At 35.8% G+C, this 25483-nt stretch overlaps 1 protein-coding gene across 1 annotated transcript in view; it reads left to right on the top strand.

Annotated features, from left to right (window-relative positions):
- LOC111052467 (leucine zipper putative tumor suppressor 2 homolog) overlaps positions 1–25483 on the top strand; it is an 84655-nt gene that overhangs the window by 40105 nt on the left and 19067 nt on the right. The window contains exon 2 of the mRNA XM_039427081.1: positions 13840–13962. The gene's annotated coding sequence lies outside the window, so the exon portion shown is untranslated. The remainder of the gene's footprint in view (positions 1–13839; positions 13963–25483) is intronic.

Raw genomic sequence — 25483 nt, 5'->3', positions numbered from 1 at the left:
AATGCTTTTTGGGACTGAAGGGTTCCGACTTAAGAGGTCAAAGGTAGAATCATGTGTCTCCAATCCAACAGGTGGTTGGACATTGTTATTCAAAGGCTTTGAACACTTAGAATTAGTGAACCAGTTGCAGGCCTATTCACTATACACAAATTTATTCAATATACATACTATATATATATATATATATATATATATATATATATATATATATATAATATATATATATATATATAAAGCTATATATCCAGCTATATAATCTATATAATCTATATATCCAGCTATATATATCCAGATTTTAAAGTTGAATTATTATATCCGCTACTTGATAAGGAAAATATGAATTTCTGGTTTTTATTAGATCGAGAAACTTAGGCTCAATTCACACTTATGCGACTCAAGTCGAGAAGAGACTCGACTCTAGTCGTGAGCATGTGTTTTCAAATGGTGACAGTCGCGGAGACTAGAATCGACTGTTCTGAGTGTCACCATTTGGAAACACATGCTCTCGACAAGAGTCAAGTCTCTTCTCGACCTGAGTCGCATAAGTGTGAGTTGAGCCTTAGATCTAATAACATGTAGGAGAAGTCCTTCTGCTTCTAAAGTTGTCTGTAATAAAATAGATTGTTGAGGCCTACACAATCCTGGTTCCAAAACTCTGGTCACTCATCTCACCAGTTGAAAAAGGTGACACGGTTACCTGAAATATGTAAGTTATATGAGTGTTTTTAATCTATCTGTGTCGTATTTTCTGTATTGTATTTATATCATTATTCATAGATACATAAATTTCGCCACATTGACTTCACTCTTGATCTCACTGGTAATTTCTAATTTCAATTGAAAGTAAGATTTTAAATGGTGCCGTTATTGTAATAAGATTCATCAATTGAGCCTCGTAGTCTCAGTCACATGAAACCAGTGAATTCATATTACTTCAGCTCATACTCTATAAATTGATCAAAATATCAGAGTAGGGCTGTGTATTTTTCTTATTGAATAGCCTAGAGAACCAGACAGACGGCTTTCTAGACTACTGATTGAATTTTTATTCCTATCGAATGATCGAACATTGACACGATTAGACACTAGACAGTGGGTACATAGGATCGACCTTGAATTGGATCGACCGGTATCGAACAACTTTCGATTGTAGCTTTCTCTACAATAGTGTGGGTGAAAAAGAAGCACATTCCAGATGAGTAAATCAATACGTTATTCTTAGCTTAGTCAGATCTTCTTGTCTCGAGTAGGAGTTTTCAATTATTTCATTTCTAGAAGAAAAAGGTTTGAATTATACGTGGACTCAAGGAGGCATATATAGGAGGTCCTGATTATGAACTAGACCTTTATAGTAAAAAATACATTTCAAATGAGATAATTTCTTAGTTGAAAAATAAGAATAGTCATATTATTGTAGCTATTGTAAGCCCAGTTATATTTGAGAAAATCTCCATTAATCAGCAAGTGAGGGTTTTGTACACCACTAAAAATATATATGTATTCTCTTCTTAGAAGTTTATCTTTTAAGAAGATAGTAGCCTGTTATTATTGTAACACCTACAATATTATCTCAATCTAGAATTAAATCACAATCATATTGTGAATAATCACAATTATATTTACTGTGAGAATGGGGATTTTTCGTAAACTATAATGTGAATTCTTATAAATAGACCTGGAGATAAATTATTGTGTGATCTTTAATATTTTACAATAGTTCAGAAATGTAAAGTCTCATGTTGATCGAGTTAAAAAGCAAATAATACTATAAATAGTCCAATTTTTATATTTATTATAGTACAGTCATTATGACAACAGCCTAAAGAATTGCTTATCACTGGAAACCCGTCACAGGCAGCAGAGTTTTCAGTAGTGTCAACTGCAGAAGCAAACTTCTCTTTTGGGTCATATTGACTCCACGCGAGTAATAAAGTGTTAGATAAGGGTTGTGATTCCTATTAATTTGAATTTATGAGCTTCAGAAACCAGTGGTACCAAGAAATTCACATGCATTAGATTGCTGATGGTCATCCTTGATTGCTCAGCTCAGAGGTATCTTCCTTTGGGAGATGAACCTTATTTTCGTTCACCTTTTCACCCAGTAATGCTCAAGGGAACATGTAATCGAACGAACATTTTGAAAATCAAAAATAGAATTCATTTGATGACGTAGAGAAGTTTGGACAGTAAACCACGAAACTAACACAAACCGACTCCAGCTCCTCCAAACCGGCCAATCAGAGTTTCATATCACAGAGAGAATCATACGTCACACCTCGGGTGAGTGACACTCTGACACAACTTAGTGATACCGATTTTTGATTGCTGGATGACGCTGCTTATTGTTATCATGAAGACAATTGAATTGAGCTTTCTACCGGTGAGCAAATTTACAAAGCAGTTGAACATGATGCAGTTTTATCTATCGATACAATCAGATAAGTTGAAGGGGCGTTCATTACACAAGAACTGTTGCTTAGCAGGTCGACTGATAGATGGGGCTGAGTTTGCATCACCCTGGAAGGCTCTCTGCGACCTAACGAGGCTACAGCTGACTAGCCGGTGCAGGGTCGTGATCATGGCGAGATGAGGAGATTAAGCAAGTTGGCGCAAGCGCATGCGCTGACCTTCACCCTTGCTCAGCGAGCGGTAAACGTCACGTCCTCGTGATCGCTACACTACAACGTCTGTTGCAACCGTTCTCATAAGCGCAATCTCCACCTCAACTAAATTGGAACAGATACCCAAGAAGCTGAAGTGGAATTGGGTCCTTCTGACTGTTGACCTTTATCCAACAAGTATACTCTTCCGATATGCTAACCATGTGATGTTGGGTTACCTGTTGTCTCCATAAATAAATAAATCTTGAAAACATTGAAATCATCAAAGTTAAAAAAGAACATAAGGGTGCGGCCTTAGGATAAGTGATCTCGTGTATTGCACTTCAAACATTTACTCAATCAACTAATATGCATAAGACTGTAGGCAGACAAAAGCATGTCTCCGATTGTCTATCTCACGAACTCATCAAATTCGTTTATGTTAGACATTTCGACAATCGAAAAATAATACAATTTGGTTTACATCAGAGTGTTTACACTTTCGCAGGCCGCAAACGTGTGGAACCTCCTATAACAACCAAATTAAAAGTAGTCTTCCGCGGTCGTCGAATCGAGTTGCACAAAAGGAAAACCTACTTTTATTACAACCAAATCTATGAGAGAACCTAAGCTTGTCCAACTCTTTATACTATCAGGTTATTCTGAGTACCGGTACTCAACATTATGTATCAAATGTACGATATATTGAGCTCAATAACTAAAAACGATAGGAATAATCTATATTCAAGCATACTTTTGCTTTGCATGATTTCTTTTATAGCAAATAAATCAATTTCAATTTAAATGCTTTGAGTTGGGTCTTGAGTTTGAGAAGAGGTGAGGTAAGAGTTCACACATACTTTCAAACTTTGATGAACTCTTACCTCATTTCATTGTTTTCATTGTTTTCGAAGAGAACGTTTTGAAAATTTTTGTGGTAAGAGGAGTGGTTGCAGGGCTGAATCTCTCCTCAACTCACTAGGGAGATTAAGTCATTACTGAATTAAACAGGTAAGAACTCTATGCAGCGGAAGTCTAATTATTGTTCCCTTGGGAACATTTTCTTCCATCAGCGTCAGTCACTTGATATCGATACTAATTTTCGTAATGTGCACTACTCATTATCCAGTACCTAACTGCCGGAAACAGGAGATTCAGACATCGATCTCCTCGAAACGATACCGATTTATGCACGGGCCATTTAAGGTGTCGACAAATTCATCGTTCGTTTTGCGATCGATCTCGTTGGCAAAATGGCTGACGACAAAGAGTCGTCATTCCGATTGTAACGGGAAGGGAAAATGAGCCGATGGAGATTGCATAAATTGCGTAATGATATGTCTGGCTTCTTTTGCCGGAGACCATCCGCCATTAGCGGAGCGAGCGGGCTGAGATGGGCTCCTTGGCTGGTGCTGCGGTGCGCAATGGACAACCGGATGGATGGAGGATGCGATGGCAGCTCCACTCTAATCTGCACCGGAGATCACTGGATCGAATCAACCGTCATTAAGAGTAGTCGTGCGTTATGACTCTATTTCGTTTCTAGCCTACTCAAAGTATTTCCTTGAGACTCTAAAGATCCTTACTTTTCTATGATAAAATTAAACACTTCCTTCAGATATCCTTTCCATCAAGAAATTGAACACTGTATCTGTATTCAGAGATGTTGTAGAATTTTGTATTCGAGATGTTGTAGAATTTTGCATTCAGAGATGTTGTAAATTTTTTATTCAGAGATGATTTAGAATTTTTCATAGGGAAGACAAAATAACTAGTAGTTCTGTGAACAGTTGACCTCGCGCAGTTATAAACCACAGTCTCCTCTAATACTGTCCATCAGAGTAAATTCTGTCCTGTCCTGTCGTGTCGGCGAGATATCGGTGTATAAACGACTAATGGTTGTTTGGGTTGTTGTTTCGACAATGCTAATAATTTGATATAAACAGCTATGCTACTATCATCAAAAGCTTACGGAGTTGAAAGCAAAGAAAAGTCGAGAGAAAATACTAAGATACTTCATAGTAAGATAGTTATCAATTGCATGCCTCACCGCATGCAATTAATAGTCCACACAACAGCTGTTTTTTCACCAAGTTACATTGAGATATTAAATCGCATGCGTCATTGCATGCAATTTATAATCCACTCGACAGCCGATTTATGATGAATAATTCTAAAGTCTGATTTTTACGGTAATATTGGTGTTCGAAGGAGACTCCTTTTCCTTTTGTATTATCCTTAAAATGCAAAATTAAAAAAAAACTCATGTATACGTCGACGCGAAATTCAAAAAGGAACATATCAGCCAATTTAATGAAAATCTATTGCTGCGTTTCGCTGTAAATGCGGAATATATAAACATAAAGAGAAATGCAAAACCGTCGACTTGAATCTTGGACCTCACTTCGCTCGGTCAATAATTCTGATTTTATTATTTCTATTAAGATTTGAAGAAGGAGGCTCCATTATAAGGGTCAATTCTTTGTAACCAACTAGTGTCATTTGGAATTCTCTTGTGTCAAATTTCTATCAAAGTCTCAATTGGTGGTGGTTGATAAAATTCAATTCACAATTTTAAAATTTCATTGAGAAGATTCATTTCCAATGAAAAGATTGTGACAAACTTACTGTAAATCTTTGTATTCATTATTCAATTCACCATACCATACGATATTTCGAATTGTTTATTACCGCCTCTCAAATGATAGATAAACCTTGGGCCCGTATCGAAGTTGTAAGTAAATACTCACTATTGTGAAAGTGGGCCTACTATATTGCAAGAAGTTGAAGCTCCTTTCTATAATATAGGAAATAGGCTTCGCAGTGAGCTATATCATAGTTATCCAATGATTTAATCATGAAGTGCGGGACATTTGTGAACTTGAAAACTTGTTATTACTTGTAATCTATGGAAGATAGGCTATATATTTTTTATGAAATAAAGTTAATAAAACAACATTCCACATTGTTTTTACCATCTGTATACCAAAAGTAGTAGAATAATATCCAAGTTGAAGTAATCTTGATTTGATATTAGATAGTTCTCTCAACTTTAAAAGACAGAGTCTGAGTTCCTTCTTATTCTAGAAGGAGTCTCAGCTAGAGATCATGTGGTGGAATAAATATTTTATGTGAAGTAAGTACGGGATTGGAGCTATCAACTTTGTCTCTTGTCTGATTAACAGTGACTGGAAAGAGCAACAAAATAACTCCATCTCCATTCAACATTCCAATTACGATGTTTTCTTCGCGTGATCTTTCCATCCCATTTGCTCCAAAACGACGCTCTTATTTCCTCCCAGCAACTTTTTGTTTTTATTTGAAAGCTGTGAATGGTGAAGCGCCCGGCTCACGGAAACCTACTCCAATAAATAAATATTTATTCCGAGGCACCTCTGCCCGATAAGCATGGCATTTGTCTGTCGCAGTAAACCTGACAGGTTGGAGGTAGGATCCTATCTTAGTGCTCAGCTCCCAACACGCACCCCGGGATACCTGCTGAATAATCAACCGGCAAAATGTTGCTCCCCACTATTAATTTATTCATTCCCTTTCGTGGCGATCTTCCAAATCTTCCATTGCGCGCTATCAATCCAGATTAAACATTATCCTCGCCACTTCAATTTGTATTACTCTTGATTGAACCAATCTCTTGAATTTTCTGATTGAATTACTCTTGAATTCTACCAATGATTGACTCCTATCTTAAACTTTATTCATTTATTCAGAATTTGCCACAAAGTTGAGACCAATTCTATAATCTTGATGCTACAGACAACTGTAGTGTGTTCCACGTTATAATGACAGTATTTTATCAACATTGGTGTTACTATCCTTGTTTTTATATTTCCGATACAAATGACTCTGATGTAATAACATTGATAGATAAAATAATAAGGCAATCCTTGTGCTATCCTTTGTCTATCATTTAACAAAACAAATACCGCTATCCTTTTCTAGCCCCGCAACGCTACCAGATCGTGTTTTAACAATGTAGAAATATAATTAACAAAATCATTTAATCTCAATTACGAAAATGTATTATTAAATCATTGAAAAATATATTTTCTTGACGCATAAAATATCATTGATTACTTGAAACAAGAATGAACAGTTAATATTACATCAGATATACCGATATCAGTTATACTCCATAGAGGACAGTGGCAAGGTAGAGAATCGGCAACGCTGTTCCCTCATCTTTCTCCACTGCCATTATAACGAGGACCTCACTATAGTGTTGGAGACGTTCTTCAGATTTGTAGTGTAAGAATTATTCGAGAGTTGGAAAATAATACAGATGAACTTTATAAAAATTAAGAAAATTCCTTACTCATAACTCACTTTCTCAGAGATAAGTTGTGTATTAATACTTTATTGACAAATTCTATGTTGGCTAGCCGCCCTACTATATTATCATACTATCTGTATTATTCCTCTATTCATCCGAATGTGACTACTTTGTTGTTGTGAGGCCCCCATTAGAATGCATTTTTATGTCTGATAAAACCTGTATCCTGTGGTAAGAGGCCTAGCATCTTCATATCGCCAGAGTTGTAATAGCCAAGGGACTATCTGAGATTCAAAGGATGAAAGATTCGTTCAAATGATCCGACTTTAATATTCGTTACTTCGTACCACCCACGTCGGTCGACTCACTGCTTGGTCCATCACCATCGAACAACACGTTTTCAGCCACTCCAACAACTTCATACTATTCAAACCGTGGGATCCTTTATTATCCAAGGTGGCCTCTTACTCTCAGTGAAACAGTGATAGTAAATCAATTTCATTCGTCCAAACAGGAACCATTCAAATAAATACATTTGAAAACTCATTTATCAAGAGACATTGTGTCATCACTAAATTACTCAAACTACAATATTTTTAAAGGATGGATCATGAATTTGTAGTTTCTTTTTCATTGATGTAGATTAAATTGATCCAATGATGCATAATTGATTGAAATGATTAAGGGGTAATACAGGTAGATACCAAATCCACCCCCCCCCCACCGAATTTCGATACTGTCAAAAAAGTAGTTCTATGTTTGACTTCATCAATTTGTGTCAAATTTTCAATACAAACTATAGATTTTAATTTTGTATATATTAAAAACCAAACTTAAAAGAAGTATTACACTCAGAAAGCACATAAAACTTGAAAATGTTTTGAAAACTGATTGCTGTCTGGTCTAGTTGCACTTTTTAAATCAATTTTACAAGTCAATCAATTTGCACGGTCCTTTTCCAGAAATTGACCAATTCTAAACAATGTAAATCCATAATTTCGGCTGTTTTCAATTTTCAATTTGTTGATATCCAAATTACAATATCACAATTCACAATATCCAAATTAGAATACAAATTTACCTGAATATACCTATTGTACATTACAGAAAGATTGACAATTTGACAATTTCTCAGTCTTTTTCATTCAATATGAATAATTACCACAATATCAACTTCTCAACTACACAAAAATATATCTATGTACAATGCGATTTATTCTCATCCGAATAAAATTCCCCTCGTTTCGAAATAAACAGACGTTCGACGTGAAGATTCTGCACAGCTCATTATCCAAGATCATGGCGGGCGTAACTGTTCTGCACACGAGCTTTCAAATCATAAGAATAAATGAATGTGTGCTGAAACGGAATGGTGGTCGTGTGAGAGAATCGTTCGGTTGGTCGTTGCCGCGGGCTAGCAGGCTCCGTACATGACCGCTAGTGGATTGTTATTAAAAGAGACGCCGACTATGACGACTAGTGCGTTTGAGGAGGAGGAGGTGATAAGGAGGATGAGGAGGAGGAGGAGATAAGGAAGAGGATGAGGAGTCAGCCGTGTGGTCCAGCATCCAGATGGTAGAGAGGTTAAACCTGTAATCTGTCGGATGTTGGCCCGGACTCAGCCGAAAAGACGCACAAAGAGAATTAGAATTGGGCGAGTGAGAGGAGAAAGATCGCCCGTCGTTACTGGCAGCACACTCTTGCTGGCCATTAAAGCGATCGCCGCCGCCGCCTCTCTCATTAGACACCGACCTGTGCCAGGGCCTCTCAAGAGGTTCTCTGCCTCCTGAATCACATCACATGCGCCCGCGGCCTCTTAAATCATCGCCGATCAACAACCAAATGACTTGCCACAAGGCGGAATTCGCGTTTCGCATGGAAAATCTATAAGAGCTGTACGAAGTGCAACCTATCTTATATCATCGTTGTCATTGATGAGGTTTCTCAAGCTTGTTTCGGCGTCCATCTTTTCCTCGGTCTACCAATACTATTACTTCTTCTACCTATTGGCTTGAGGATTAGGGCATTCAGTGGGAAACGGTCTTTTGGCATTCTAAGAACCTATCTTATACCGTACTCTTTTCCAGATAATAATAATAAATAATAATAATTCTTATTGCCAAAAAGTTAACATTTTATAATCGTAGATAAAGTATGAAATAATTCTATTAATACCTTGGAGATAATTCGTTAATGAAAATCAAATTTAAAACAAAAGAAAATTAAAAAACAAAACAATTTAAATACACTATTGCCATCACACAGCAAAGGAAAAATCCTGTCCTTTCAATGAGATCAATTCATGAGTACTCAATTCTATTACATTTTCATCTATTCTATACAAATTATACACTCTAATTATCGTTTTACATGAATGTAGGCTTACTTAGTTTCACTAGGTAGCATTGTTATTGTATCCAGAAACCATTTGATAATTTTAATATTTTGAATAAAACATTATTCTATATAATATTCCTTGAGAAGTAAACATCTATTTTGATTGATTCCTACAATGGTTGACAATCTGAGCAGATAAGTCTAACTAACTAATCTAAGATCTCTTTTTCTACAGATTTTATTCACTCTCATAAGTTGACAAATCAATCAATTTCACGAGTCAACACATGCCACACTCGTCTCGACATATCGACTGAACACAGCAAGGAACGAGAGAACGACTGAGAAAGAGAGAGAGATTGATAGACAAAGATAGAGAGAGAGAAAAAGGTTAAGCGAAAGCTATTTGATCGGTATTCAACAAAAAATATTGACAATCGATTACGGTATTCCTATAATAAGAACTCTCATATAATTCTAGAATTCTTTTCTATTATTGAGACAAGTATTTAGATTGAGAACTAATAGTAGAACACTTTCACAAAAGTTTCAGGAGATTTGGATAAGTTACACTTCCAATATCATTTCATTCCGATGTATTTAACTTTCAATGAGATAGATCAGCTGATGGTTGATTGTAACATTGACGTCATTATAACCACTAGTTATAAAATATACGCAACAACTTGTCAATATATTAGTATTAGAGAGTTAAAACCTTTATATAGAGTGGTTTACCAAGTTATCACACTACCACTATACCACTATAACACTATACCGTCAATGGTAACAAGCACTAAAATACTCAGATCTTGTTCAATATTCTTCCAGCTGCCTTTATTAACACCTCGGATGTTTGTAGCTTGTTGAGTTAGAGAACCAAAGCTCTAATGAATTGTGGTTCAACAAATAGTTGTTGAAACTAAAAACTGTAAGACTAGTCTGTGACATACCTTTTGTTTTCTTCTTCTAGTGATTTACCTCCTCCTCCCACTCCTCCCACTCCTTCTCTTCCTCCTCCTACTCTTACTACTCCTTCTCCTGCCTTAGCTATTTCAACAATTTTGTAAAATGTAAAACTTATAAAGCTTTCCTGTTTAGAAACTGCGTTCCTAGTTTAGTCCTCTTATTTGGATAGGTGAATTCATAAATGACAAGATTGCTAAGTAAAATTCGTATTGAACCCATCATTCACTACACCATTACTGTGTCATGTACTCATTACTGGTCAACTGGTGACTGTAATAGAGAAGAAGTCAGCCAAGCAATCACGAAGACTATACGGGTGGGGTGGAAGGTATTGGAAATAATGATGTCATTATCTAACGTCCTATCTTCCATCTCCACCTTAAAGGATTTTTTCATTTCATTTCATAATATTTTTTAATTAATTCTTATCCAACCTTAATTTTGTTCAAAATAGTTTGATTTCATTTTATTTTTTCTCATCTAATTGTACAGTTGAATGAAAATTGAGAGAAAATGGAATTGAAACAATCTCCAAGATTGATAGAATAAATAGTTATCTATATGATGACGAGTGCCGAGCTGAGAGATTATTAAGAAATAAGTAATCTTATATTTTTAAAAGTAAATAATAAATCAGTTGTTGTCGATTGGTTGGATTGCCGTATTCGCACCACCCATTCATCTTCAGCAACTCCTATTAACGAATTCATATGAGGATAAGTCTCAGAAAGCGGATACAGTCCTCGGAAGACAGGTTTGTGGGTATCTGGTGCAGAGCCGGTCGCTTGTTCATGCAAATGACGTCTGGCAAAATACTCGGCAGAACCGCCCACGTCCTCACCTCCCCTCCTCCTCATCCTCACACTCCTCCTGCCACCCAGTTTGATGAGAAGGAATTGGCAAGTTGGTGGAGGAGTGAGGCTAGGATTTATGGGCGCACACTTGCCCTTTCCCACACCCACGGGGCTTGCCCCGCTCGCGCCTGTTCACACGGCAAATAGCCGCGGGCCTTCACCGCCAAAAGGCGTGCTCCAACATGTATTTCGAAATCTATCAATTAACTTAATCAACCCGATGTCGACAACACACCACGTTCATCTCCCAAGCTGAATAAATTGTTGTTGTTGTTTTAAACGTTTGAAAAATCTAATCGAGTTGCTTTTCCTCATCTTCTTATCCGAATATAATAGTGAGTCGCAGATAACACCAACATTTTGATTATTTTATGATTCATCCTGTTGCTCTCTAAGTATACGATATCTAGTCTAGTTAAAAAAACATCATTTCTTAAATCACACATCGATTTTTGGGCGTACGATTTTTCACCGTCCTTATAAATTCTATTAGATGAAACATAGCATGGCAAACAGATGGTGTGTTTGCCAATTTCCGTTTAATCTGATAGATTTCATAAGGACCGCCAAAAATTCATGTGTATGTAACTGGCTCAACTGCGATAACCACTTTTCTAAGATGATCTGCTGTTTGTATACTGTGTCAGTCAACGTTATTCCTTGAGTCAGCGTTACTCGTTAACGTTAGTTGGTGAATTCTCAAAACCATCAAATAAAAATACAACCATAGTTGGTTAGATAATTATTTTTCCTCCTTTCTTTCTTTTCAGCACACCCCACCATGAAGCCTGTTTTTGCATTTTATTAGAATTTTATTTTTGATTATGATTTTTTGTTTTTTGATTTCTTTTATGTATATTATGTTGATTTGAATAAAATTATTGATTGATTGATTGATTGATTGAAAAGAGAATACCTCACAGATTATTGTCATAAAATCGTAATCGTTTAAATATTATAAGAATGTAGCTGTGAAAATATTGAACAGCAACACGAAGCAACGATATTGGTAGCTATTACATGGGTAGGGAAGCTGTTGAATGAATAAGATTTTCCTCTTAAATCAGCGATTGAATTCAACTAACAATATTGAGTAATAATCTAATCTGTTTCTTGATGCCTTCAGTTACATTTAACTGATTTGCATGGACCAACAATGTAACAAAAGAGACAGCGTGATATGTTGCGGTGTCATGAATCAAATAGAACCATAGGGCAATGAGTTTCTTCCGTTGTGGACGGGCAATTTTCCAAGCTGTTGCAAGTCTCCGGAGAGGAAGAAAGGAAAGGAGTATCCCAGTCTCAGTGACTGTGAAGGAAGGAAAGCGTTAGTTTTGGGCGTCTCCGCACTCCACGTCCTGTTTGATTTGCCAACGTAATGAGCGACAGTGCCTTCTCTCGAGTGTCTTCCTCTGAGCCTTGTCGCAGAGAAGGATTCTTCTGAGCGTTGTCCGCTGTTCTGATAGTCTTTGTTGTGTTCAGTTCTCATTGGTGTCACGATGTTGATCCGCCCCATTAACGCAGTGACTGTCTCCGCTGCTACTCACGATTGTTCTGTAGACGTTTGGAATAAATACAGTCCTCTCACTGTCAGTTCGTTTCTCCATGTTTAATAGATACTGTACTTATTCCACGCATTGACCCGACACTCTTTTGTGCCATGACATACCAATTAAACTGAAAATTTTTCTTCACATTGTTACCTTTCAAAATATGCCAGATATTTTATTCAAAAGAATCATTATTCATTAAAGGCATTAATATCTTAACTTGACTGTCCCGTTTAAAACGCAGGAAGTAAGCAAGAAGCGTGAAAAACTTATTTTACATTACCGTACTCTTGCGGTCAAAATTAACTGTAAATCATAAAACTGTATCAATGCTTTTGTAAGTTTGGTTGGCCATGATAAGCGGAGGCTTACTTTTTTACTATTGTTCGTTTTCCAAAGATTTCATTCTCATGTAGTTTTAAGCGGGGAATGCTTTAATTGACCGAACGAAGTGAGGTCTAAGATTCAAGTCGACGGTTTGGCATTTCTCTTAATGTTTGAATGTTTATTTATTATGTTGCGCATTTACGGCGAAACGCGGTAATAGATTTTCATGAAATTTGACAGGAATGTTCCTTTTTTAATTGCGCGTCGACGTATATACAAGGTTTTTGGAAATTTTGCATTCCAAGGATAATATAAAAGGAAAAATGAGCCTCCTTCATACGCCAATATGAGAGTAAAAATCAGACTATAGAATATTATTCATAATAAATCAGCTGACAAGTGATTACACAGATGTGTGGAGAAGCCAGTCTATTGCTGTATTTCCATAAGGTCTTTAGTTTCAATCATACGTACTTGTGGATGAGAATACTAAGTGAGGTCTACTGTTCACAGAACTACTAGTATCTAGTAGATTGTATTATGGGCTTATGCGAATTCCAGCTGACTCATTACATTTCTTACAAAATATGTGTAAGATTAAAGTTATGATCATAGTGAGATCACCTCAGCTTCTTACCAAAGGAGAATGAGAGAATTTTCATTCACCTAACCTCTCAAAATATTTTTCTTCCTCTGTTTACAAACCTCCAATTTCTCCATTTTTTTATGCAATTGACCAGTGAAGATTGACTTTGTATTCTGTCAATCGTTAAATGAGTGAATAAAACATGAAAAACAATAATTGTCAGTACAGAATTGAAAAATCTTACAATTTTACATATTATTGCGGGAAATACTTGTTTATATTCTTGCAATATAGCATATCTTATCAGTGGCTTCTTTGATTTCAGGTGAACGTGCTGAGAACGATGTGATAATGACAGAGACAGTGATAACTTAGTGAAGACATGACACGTTTGGAGAACACGTGAGGATCACGCAAATACGCACGTACACCTCCATGACATGCTAATGTAAGTATTTCAAACAAATTCAAAAATCTTTGTTGCTCAATATTTTATACTCTTTCTTGAAAATTTTCGCTTAGACTGAGAAGTAATATAATAATTAATTGTTCTGATTGGCTGAAAATCAGCTGTTGATGAGAATTAGCCAATCGGAAGACATTCTGGGACTGGTGTCGGCGGAAAATCTGTAAATGTGAAATCATGCAGTCGAAGGCAAGCTTTACATGCATGCAGTTGAGATCCCATCGCTATTCAATTTCGTTTTCAATACTCATAGCCACTATCCGTAAACTCTGCAAATTGTCTTTTTCCTTTAGGGCTACTTTTAATGTAAATGAAAATATAAATCTCAGTCTCCTTTTAAATTATTTTTACTGTGAAAATTATTGTAGTATATTGGAACCTCCATATAGTACATTCACTGTTATAGAGCATTTCTTCTACATCCCCTTGAAACGTCCATATAACTCTCAACCTTGATATTGTTCACCCCGATTTAGAATAAACCTCGTAAAGGTAGACGCACACAGATCGTCATCGGACGGACGGCACGCATCGGACGGATCGGATAATTAGATTTGATGCATTGTTTTCAATTGGAGTGCGCATACCTGTACGATGCGGATAGGTATGTGCACTCCAATTGAAAACAATGCATCAAATCCAATCAACCGATCCGTCCGATGCGTGCCGTCCGTCCGATGACGATCTGTGTGCCTTCCTTAATATTATATTTTTGAGCGTTCCCTTGAGATCTGCTATATCGAGGTTCGATTGTGCATTACTGCAATGAAATAATGATAACTCTGCATTGACAGCCAGTACAATAAAATTCTCCTATCAAACTATACTGGTACCAGCATTTCTTCACATCTCCAACTTTTTCGAGCGACAATCTCAATCCTAGTTTCAAACTTCAACTGCATAGTACAAAGATGAAATCTTGAGTCGTGTGGTACATGACGGCTTGAAATTCGTGGCGCCGTGAGCTGGAAGAGAGAAATATTGTGGCTGTTGTTCGGGGAATAATGTGGGAAAGTGGAGGTTGTCAAGGGCCGAGTGAATTGGTGAGGAGTACTCACAGAGATAATAGATAGGTGAGGATGGAATAAAAGATGCGACGACACGACGCACTAAAGAGCTGCTGCTGCTTTGAATCACAATGACCGAGAGATGTATTTAGAGGATAGCCGACTGTGAAAGGTGGAATATCTGATTGTTGGATCGGTCACGAAGTGAAAGAGGTGCTGCGTGCTCTTTTACCTGCAATCGAATCCCGTCCGGCGATTGTCCGTCCTCCGTCCGGCATCCGTGTCTGTTCCGTGCTGCCGCCTGCTTCGATTTAATAAGCCTGCCTGTAGAGAGGCTGCGGGAGACGCTTTGCATTGCTTTCTTGCCCTTGTTCTGCTCATTCTATTATGTCAATCGTCCTTTCCGTTCACCAGCCTTCTTGTTTGTGCTCAGCTACACTCTTTCTTATCAAGTATGTTGTAGAGATACCGTTTAATATTTTATAGTTGAATGATAGGATACATGATACTTGTGATACCTGTTGATAGTTAAATGATACTTGTGATACCTGTTGATAGGTAAATGATACTTGTGATACCTGTTGATAGTTAAATGATACTACTTGTGATACCTGTTGATAGTTAAATGATACTTGTGATACCTGTTGATAGTTGAATGACCCGTTTAGTAATCATTTGTCTCTGTTCACAAATTATGCTCCCAATTAGATCACTCAACTTTCTTTCTTGAGGGTCCCTATATCCATTACAAACAATCCCTGTGTCCCCCTGTGTTCCATTGCGCTCACCTGTATTTATCTTTTATGTTGAGGGGCTTGCAAAATTTTGTGAAGTTGTTGCGGATCAAAATTTTACAGATCAATACTTCAGGATCAGACTTATGAAACTCCACGGTCATTAGAGATGAAAAAGGAAAGTATTTTCGATCTCTATTGAGTTTGAGCTATTGATTCATATCGATCTACGGATCTATTGAATTTCGCGATTATGTTCATGTATCGGAATGAAAAAATAGAAAACCTATCCATTTTGCAATGAATTACAAAGGATCAGCTTGAGCTGGGAACAAGTAGAGAGCTCATTACGGAGTCAGATACGGAGTTATTGAACTCTCGAACACTATAATATAGTAAAGCAAAATATTCCTGTATTTTTGTGGAAATTCCTTCAACAAATATCGTGAAACGCCTTTAACAATCTCAATGAAATTCATGATAGACCAATTTTTATAGAACTCTATTGCACAAAAGTGCGTACAGACTTATGCGCCACGAACACGCGCATTCCACTTTTCATCAGCTGATGGTAATATCTGTATCTTACTGTCTCTGTACAAATACAAATTTAATAAGGATAGCATCAGCTGATGAAAAGTGAAATGTGCATGTTTGTGGCTCATAAGTCTTTATGCACCTCAAGGTGTCTCTGCAAAAACATTGTAGTTGATATGAAATGTTTGAAAATCACATATCAAGTTCAGTTCATAAAATATTCAGGAAACATATCCTTATTCACAGACTATTCATTGCATATAGTGAGGTCCACGTTATAATGGCAGTGGATAAAGATAGAAGAATAGCGATGCCGATTCTCTGCATGAATTAATTATATTTCTACACTGTGAAAAACATAATTGGCATCGTTGTGGACCTAGAAAAGGATAGTACCACCGGATTTGTCGAATGATAGACTAGGATAGCAAAACCAAAGTTGATCAAATACTGTCATTATAACGTGGACCTCACTATAGAAGTTAAGACTTTTAATAACATAGTGAGAGATACGGTAAGCGAGTTGCATGCGCAGCTAGCAGCTAAGTTAACACTCATTAGAAACTCTCTTAATGATAGCAATTTGTTCATGCAACATTGTAAGTACTGAAAAGTGAATACTGCGCTTGTGCTTGCTGCCTGATTGCTCGGTTATTGCCGGTGGCTAAATAACAGAGTTGTACTAATCGACCACTCGTGTGTGTGTGTGTGTGCTTTCTGCACTCACTCACCCCCTCACCTCATCACATACAACAACCTGGTTCTCATTGCTGATCTAGCTTCGCGTTGTTATCGCAGTCAATCAAGCAAGCCAATTTGTTTAATAATTGCAAATTTTTCCAAGATATCGATATATCGGATGCAATATATCGATGACAGAAAATATAGATTTATTGGATCCGATTTATCGATATTTTATTGCCGATATATCGATATTTTGTTGCGATCCCAAAAATCTGTTTGTTGGACACCGAGCAACAGCTGGAGAGCGTGCCTCATCTGAATGCCCACGGGCTTCGTGATGCCAGGCGTCTGTTTGATCTTTTATTTATTAAAATATGTAAATCCAATTTCGCCAAAGATCTAGAATGAGAAGGTGCGGTGAGTGAAGCAGAGAGAAAGATGTTTTTGAGAAGAGAGGCGGAACCTTAGAATGGCCTCGTTAGCCGAAATACGGTAACAGTAATTTATTTTTTAAAGTGCCGCCAACCCGCTTAAACAGCACACGATTTGTCGGTATCTTCTTGACTTGGCATTATCATCTGTAGGATGGCTCAACACCGGATAACATTATTGTAACTAGAAGTGCTCTGCTTTGGTGCTGCCCTGCTGCCTGCGCCCGGTTTGATGGAACCTAATCAGCTGATCAAATAGATCGGCAACCGACAAATTAGTAGCTAACAACCGATTCCTCATCCCAGCAACTTCGCAACGACCCGTACAACAAAGTTATCAATGATTTTTTAGATTCTAATAAAAATCGAATGAGCTGTGCTAAATGTTTGCACTTCACTAACTTTGAAAGATTACATGAATTCTGACGTGCTGAAGGGGATCAGAGCGAATGCACCAAGTCTCAAATCATCTAAATTTTGGAGCAGTGAGTAGCATAGACAAAATTACTATCTACTAATCGATCAAATAGAGTTGATGAGAGGTGAGCGACTGCATCAAGTCTCGATCATCAATAATCATTTAAATTTTGGAGCAGTGAGCAGCATAGACAAAATTACTCTAGTCGTTCACGACTCATCAGCTCTATTTGGTCAAATAAAGTTTGTAATAAAATAAAATTAATTTTTAATTTAATTATTCAATTCCAAAATATTCTTGAATGAAGTTCAAGTTTATATATGGGTTTGTCCAAGCCGTAGTACCTCAAGGAAAGAGATACTCCGGTCTCATGCTGAAATGTCGTAGAAACCTGGCAAGGTTACACCATGTTCATATTTAAATGTAGAATTGCTCCAATAATCTCATTATCAAGTATTGAAATCTCTTTTACAAGTTTGAATGCTAAGCGGCTTGATTAATGAAAGAGTCAAATTGAGAAAATGATAACCCGAATATCAGATCCTCAGAAATTAGAACATTTTTAAACAGCCAGTTAAAAACGAAAATAAAATGACCAACTCTAAAATAACCAGCGGCGATAATCGAGTTTGCTCGAATTATCCCAACACATATTAACTTTATCTGTGGTTTGCATGTTGAACCTGTTTGTTAACAGAATTGACTGTTTGGATTTTCCCTTCCTATTGGTGTTCTTCGACTTGTCCTCCTCACTCTCTTGTGAGTGAGGAGATTCTTCTCTTATGAGATTCTCGGTCTCTCATAGACACATATTTCAATTCACGATTCGCAGGACTGTTCTCTTGTAATGATAGCATTTCTGAGAATTCGCATAGTAAAAAAGTAACATGGACCTTATAAATTTTCTTGTATTTTTGGTTCATTCTTCGGTTGAAACACAACGATATTTTCCTGGAAATTGATTCAGTGATACCATTTGAATGCATCTACGTTCTAAATTTATATGACCGTTTCAAGTACAATTGGACATTTCTACTTCTAGGTATTGAAGGAGATCATAAGCACAACAGGAGATAAACTTGAACTTTTAAGACTTTAAAACAATTTCTACTCAGCAACAGTTTCAAAACTCTTTTATGGGTTTCATTTCCTAACTGCATATTTTACTACGGCTGAAAGTATTTAGTAAGGGGTTTTTATTAAATATAACGTTTTTTTCTCACGGTGCCATCATCGCCAATTTACACCGAGAAACATAAAGAAACAGAGTAATTATAATATGTATCGTCTTTGGTAGGACTATACAATCATACAAAAATGAGTCGATAGAATTCTCGGAGACTGGGTGATATTGTAAACGGTCTTTTCATCTTCAATCGGTTAATTATCCACTGTGTAAGTAAAATCTTCCCACTTTTACTATTTAGTTATAAAGTTATGATCTCGATTGAATAACGTTATTTGGCAGAGATACAATTTAATCGGATTTCTTGAAATTGGAGGTGAAAGTGTTTTAATCTCACAACTGTTGAAAATTTTTCTCAAAGGCTCAAAACTTCCCAAATTGATAGTCAGCACACCTGATAAATGGAATAGAAATAATGAATACACCGGGAAATACTTGCAATAAAGAGAGAAAGTGTTAGGGTGCCGTAGAAAACTGAGCACAAAAAATACACATTCACTGACATTGAAAAATGATCCTTTACAATTTAGTTCAATAAAAAAATGCTTCTACGAGGACAGATGATTAGTATTGGGCAACTTTACATTTCCATTCCTTATCTCCATCCTTAATACTTTCTGACTAAGCAACTCCCCAACAAAAAACAGGCCCAAGTTGACTTTCTGCCTGATTTATTACTAATATCCATCGAGCTATGAAGTGGTAATCGGTTTGTCAACTTTTTTGTCAAACAGGAAGACACGAAAACACACTTCAACCGCGTTCTAGATAAGAATTAACATGTGATGGCTTCTAGGATATTAGTAAATTGTAAAAAGTGTCAATTTATTGTTTCAAATGATGTAATACCGACTGGAATATCAAGAAATGATTATAAAAACGTAACTGCCTTGTTAAAAATCGATTACGTTAATCATGTTCTGTACACAAAATCGATTCACTTTCTGAAGAAATGATCTTGTAATTCGATGTAATCAATTGAGTACGTTATACTCTTTATCTTACTGAGTACTGAGTATACCGTATAATATAATTATGCTTTAGTATACTGATTAAGAACTGATAAGATTAAAACTGCAAACATAGTTGAGCGGTGAAGGTAGCTTCAAGCTTGAGCGAGTGTAGCTAATGCATGTAATCAGGACCTCCTTCATACATAGGTAGTATATAGAAAGTCTAGATTTGATTAAATAGTGGCGCACTCTGATGGCGAATAGTGGAGTGGTATGTTTGCAAGGCCTTTTATTTTAGATAAATTTGTTGAAAGTAGTCTCGCTTAAATTTTTGGTCATATTAATTCTTCTCTCTTTTTTCCTGCCTTCTTCTCCATTTCTCCCCTTTTCCACTCCTCTTTAACCTTCGTTCCTTACTTTTAAACCCTCTACCTGCCTCTTACATGAGAAACCATAGTTGGCTAGGTATTTTACCTCCTTTTTTTCTTTTCAGCACACCCCACCATATGAAGCCTGTTTTTGTATTTTATGATAAACTTATTTCTGATTGTGAATTTTTGTATTTTGATTTCCTTCATGTATTTTGTGTTGAATTGAATAAAATTATTGATTGTTTGATTGTTGTTTCGACACATTGAAATACATGATCACATTCAACACTTTCAAGCTTGAACTTGAAGCTTCGTTGCTCAACTATATATTTTTTACACTTTTACAACGGCGATTTTACTCCTGAGCACAGATCAGATTCTAAAGTTTAGGAGCATAATAATTAGATCCTCAATGTAGGTGTTCTTCGAAGCTTTGTCACCCTCGATAAACAATTGTCAATAATTTAGCATTGTGAGAGTGAGAATATTCTTTCATATCAGCCTCAATCATCACTTTGTATTTTTATTAACTGCTGTTTTGTATAATTGGATTATCGTTTGATTTTGGAAACACCATCGAACGTCCACAGGTTCATGCTACGGTAACACAGAAAAAAATCAACATTTATTACAAAAGAGAACTACATTCTCTATGAATAAAAATATAAATCTCAGTACCCTTTTAAATTATTTTCTCACAACATGTCTCGTACATTAATTCAATTTTCAATACTTGATCTCAATGGCATTAATGTCCGAAACATGTTGTGATAAAATAATTTAAAAGGGTACTGAGATTTATATTTAAAGTAGCCCTAAAGAAAAAAGACAACTACCTTTTCCTATATTTGTAGAGAGATTAATCTCTGAAGAAATTTAAAGATATGGGAGATACAGTGGCTCAAACCCCAAATCTGAGTATCTAATTTCTAATTCCATGTCTGTTCTGGGAAATGTTGGGTATTAAATGAAATTTCTCGGAATAAAGGATCTGGACCCCGTATCAGATCAGCTCATAGTGTGTTCAGGAAAGTTTTTGTCGAAACGGTATAATATATTCAAGAATTATAAGATGAATGGTGGTTGTTGAACTGGTGTAATTGATCCGGTTAAGCTCGTTCTAGGATCGTATTACGATGTGTCCTGGTGTTAAGAGGTCGGTCACATTATGGCATTGTCTTCTGATAATGCGCTGCGCCTCTCTTTGACAAGAGACAAGAGTGACGAGCAATGACAATAGCAATACACGGCAAGCAGACAGTGCAAAAACAAGGATGTGTATTGATAAGGAAAGGGGAAGTAGATGGATGAATGGGATAGAGTAGAGGAGGAGGAGGAGGAGGAGAGAGCAGCCAGCCTCAGGTGAGCAGTGATCGTGGCCTTGGTACAGTTAGGGTCAAAACAACCGGATATATACGTGTTCCATGCCGTGGAAACCTGCTGTTAAAATAGGTAACGCACATCAACTGACATGGTTCTAGGCCGCGGCATGGTTGCAACCCCTTTCGCCAGCCAATGACAACTTGTCTAATATGGCTCACTTGATGCTCGTCTAGGATTGAGAAGCTTACTCCAATTTGGAGCGGCTCAACCTCAGTCTGCTGTTGCTAAACCGTTCGTGGGTTCGATTCCCTTCCCGTCTGGCATTTACTTGTATCATACCTCACCTCATTACCCACACAACACTTGGCATAGGCCCATATGCACCACCTACGTTACGTTTAATGCTAATCTAGGTTTACATGAAGATATGGTCGAATTAATTATAGGTAATGTGTTTCATTCATGACTTAAACCAACAGCTAATCAATTTTTGTTAACTGTGACGGCCCATAGACTTTTTTTGTCAACAAATGATGAAATGAGAAAAAAATATGGAAATACAGGCCCGTTTGCTCAAACAGTTTTACTCAAGTTCAACTTGATCCTCTGGATTAAATCGATAAGTTAGGTTGCATATAACTTATAAAGGGTTATATTCCAAGTTTAAATCATCAGTTGATTCAATCCCTTTTTAACTGTTATTATTATATTATTGAGAATACGAGCCAGTCTCTGGCGCTCTGTTATATTCCAAGTTTAAACCATCAGTTGGTTCAATCCCTTTTTAACTGCTATTATTATATATTATTAAGAATACGGGCCAGTCACTTGATCTCTAGGGAAACAAGATGTTGCGGAAAAATCAAATCATGAATCATACATTCCATAAAGAATCACCACAAGAAAGTTCATGTAAATTGATGAACTACTAATTTATTCGAGTAATTGAGTGCTAATCTATGAGTTTCTATTTATTAAATTATCAAATTCACTGATTTTTTTATTTCCATAAAGTCTGAGCCATCAATATTGTTTTTTTTTTCTCAGTTAGGCTACGTTTTTGTGCTAAACAAGTTTACGGCTCATTTTTGCAGCATGATTTGGAGTTTCAATAGCACTTATTCTAACGAAAGTGTCAGTCATCTGAATTCATTCAAGTCTTTGTTCAAAAACCTTGGAATAGTTGCCATTTACAACCGACAATAGCGATGTACTCAGCCAGCTATTGTATATATCGATGTAGACATTGGTTATCTATTGGATAATCAAGGATCATATTGTATCCATTGTTCGATTATTTATTAGCAGAGATTGATTCCACTATTTGAAGTCTATATACATTCTGGGTATATTTTTTCAATATTATTATTTCAACTCAAAATATAGATATGTTTAAAAATTTATTCAGTTTTAAAATTGCAGTAAAAATAATATTAACATAGAAAAAAGACAGAATAATTCTACCTGATCTTATGCTATCTTTTCTCCATGAAATTAGCTTATTTGAGTTTTTTGTGAATAAATAAGTTTTTCAATCTAATATTCTTATAGTTAGGTCTACTCACAGGTTTTACCTTGTAGGCTACTCCTTGAACATAGATGGTCATAAAAAAATATACTGCAGTTTTGGGATTATTTTATATATTTAATAGTATGTTTCTTGTATTATTTTTAGATGTTATAATATTATATTATCATAATTGTGTATGTTTTTTTGAGAAATAAATTTGAAATTTGGAATTCGAAATTTGAAATAGTGATTCATCAAATTCATATCGTTCATTGCAATTTTAATTACCATTCATATCCATAATCAAAAACTTCCATGAATGCTATTCACTTAGATGCATTGTATAGAATCACTCTTAGATCTCCATTGTTATGTTAAATATTTTTCATTAATTTATTGCATTGTCTATGCTGCTCTGAAGCATATTATAGACTTTTTAAACGGGCAATAAACTTTTCCAACTGGACTTTTAAACATACTGAATCATATAAATAGAGGAAAACAAACAGGATTTATTTTTATAAACAGGCTTATTTTTAACAATGGATACCTTTAACGCTTCATAATCACAGACTCGAAAAGCAGCTTACTTTCAATTGGCCGCCATTTATTGTTGTAAAGAAAAGGTGAGACAAATCGAGCAATGTTGCATGCCACTTTGTAAACGGAAATTATTCACGCTCTGAAACGTACCTCGCACCTTGCAGTCCGTAACCCACTGACTGTATAATGTTTACTATTCACTGATCCCAAATACTCGACCAAATCAAATCATCAGCCAATGCGGTTGTCACGTCCTGATTGCTTCTGTTATATTATTGCCTTCTCATTATTTAGTACATTATTTGCTACAGGATAAAAAGAATATTTACAATCATCATCATCCATCATAATAGTATTCATAATTTGTTTGTATTTTTTATATTCAGCGCTATCTTCTATCGTGGGCACCTTAATGGAGCTGAACAACATAACATATTCAATGTTAATTTGGTATTTCAATCATTCTAAATTCAAAATTTCTAGCTAATATATATTCTTGGACAGAACTTTGAACTTTAAATTTCCTTAGTGAGAACATAACCTATTTTTTCGGACATTTCATTATTTATCAAAATTTGGGAACAGAATAGTTTTGGGCTATGCCTGTTGTTCTATCCCGATCATATTCATATGATTTGTAACTAATTTATATCAACGAATAAATAAATAAATAAATAAATGATTTAGAAAGGTCAATATGCGAATATTACTTATATTTACATGTGAATATAATAGAATACATTGACTTTTTTATTTGAAGTGGGGAAGTTTGGACTAATGTCCACTCTACCACTTAGTCACGTTGTTAGCAGAAAATACAAATATGTACAAAAGATACAGGGATAATAAGAAAACAGAATCAAAAAATGACAATAAAATGATGGTGATATGAGAAAAAAAATAAAAGAAATGAGTAGTTATTACTGGGCTAGTTCAAATATATTAATCGTATTTATGTTATCATATTAGATAGATCAGTGAATTTGTTTTATTAATGTTGTATATTGGCTTGATGGGGGTTATAATTCGCGTTACTCAAAAGAGTATTCATAATTTTTTTGCATTTTTTATATTCAGTGTAATCTTCTATTGTGGGCACCTTAATGGAGCTGAACAGCATATTGAATTATTTAGAAAGGTCAATATGCGAACATTACAAAATTAATTAAATAGAATAAAATGACTTTTTTATTTGAAGTGGGGAAGTTTCGAAAGTAATGTCCACTCTGCCACTTAACAACGTCGTTAGCAGAAAATACAAATACAAAAGATGCAGGGATAATAAGAGAACAAAATTCAAAAAATGACAATAAAATTTATGGTGATATGAGAAAAAAATGAATTAAATGAGTAGTTATTACTGGTCTAGTTCAAATATAAGAAGGGTGACAAGAATTGCCCTTCCAGTTACTGACCAATCTCATTAGTTCCCATTGTTGCCAAAGTATTTGAAATTATAATTCATAAGCAAATGTGTGCGTATTTAGAGCAACATAAAGTTGTATGTAATGAGCAATTTGGTTTTATTAAAAATAGGTCGACCACACAAGATGCTGGTTCGCTCATCAATAAAATTCTTGAGGCTTTTGAGGGTAAACGCTTTGTTAATGCCACCTTCTGTGACCTGAGCAAGGCATTTGATCGTAATATATTTATCGTATTTATGTTATCATATTGGATAGGTCAGTGAATTTGTTTTATTAATGTTGTTTGTTGGCTTGATGGGGGTTATAATTTTGCGTTAATCTAGCCAAATAATGTTCTTGAAAAGTGTGATAATAGTTTAATTGACTAGAGACAATACTC

This window comes from Nilaparvata lugens, chromosome 4 (genome assembly GCF_014356525.2).
Source record: "Nilaparvata lugens isolate BPH chromosome 4, ASM1435652v1, whole genome shotgun sequence".
Classification (NCBI taxonomy): Eukaryota; Metazoa; Arthropoda; class Insecta; order Hemiptera; family Delphacidae; genus Nilaparvata; species Nilaparvata lugens.
Note: the sequence above shows the minus strand (reverse complement) of the source record. Positions and strands in the feature narration are given on the sequence as shown.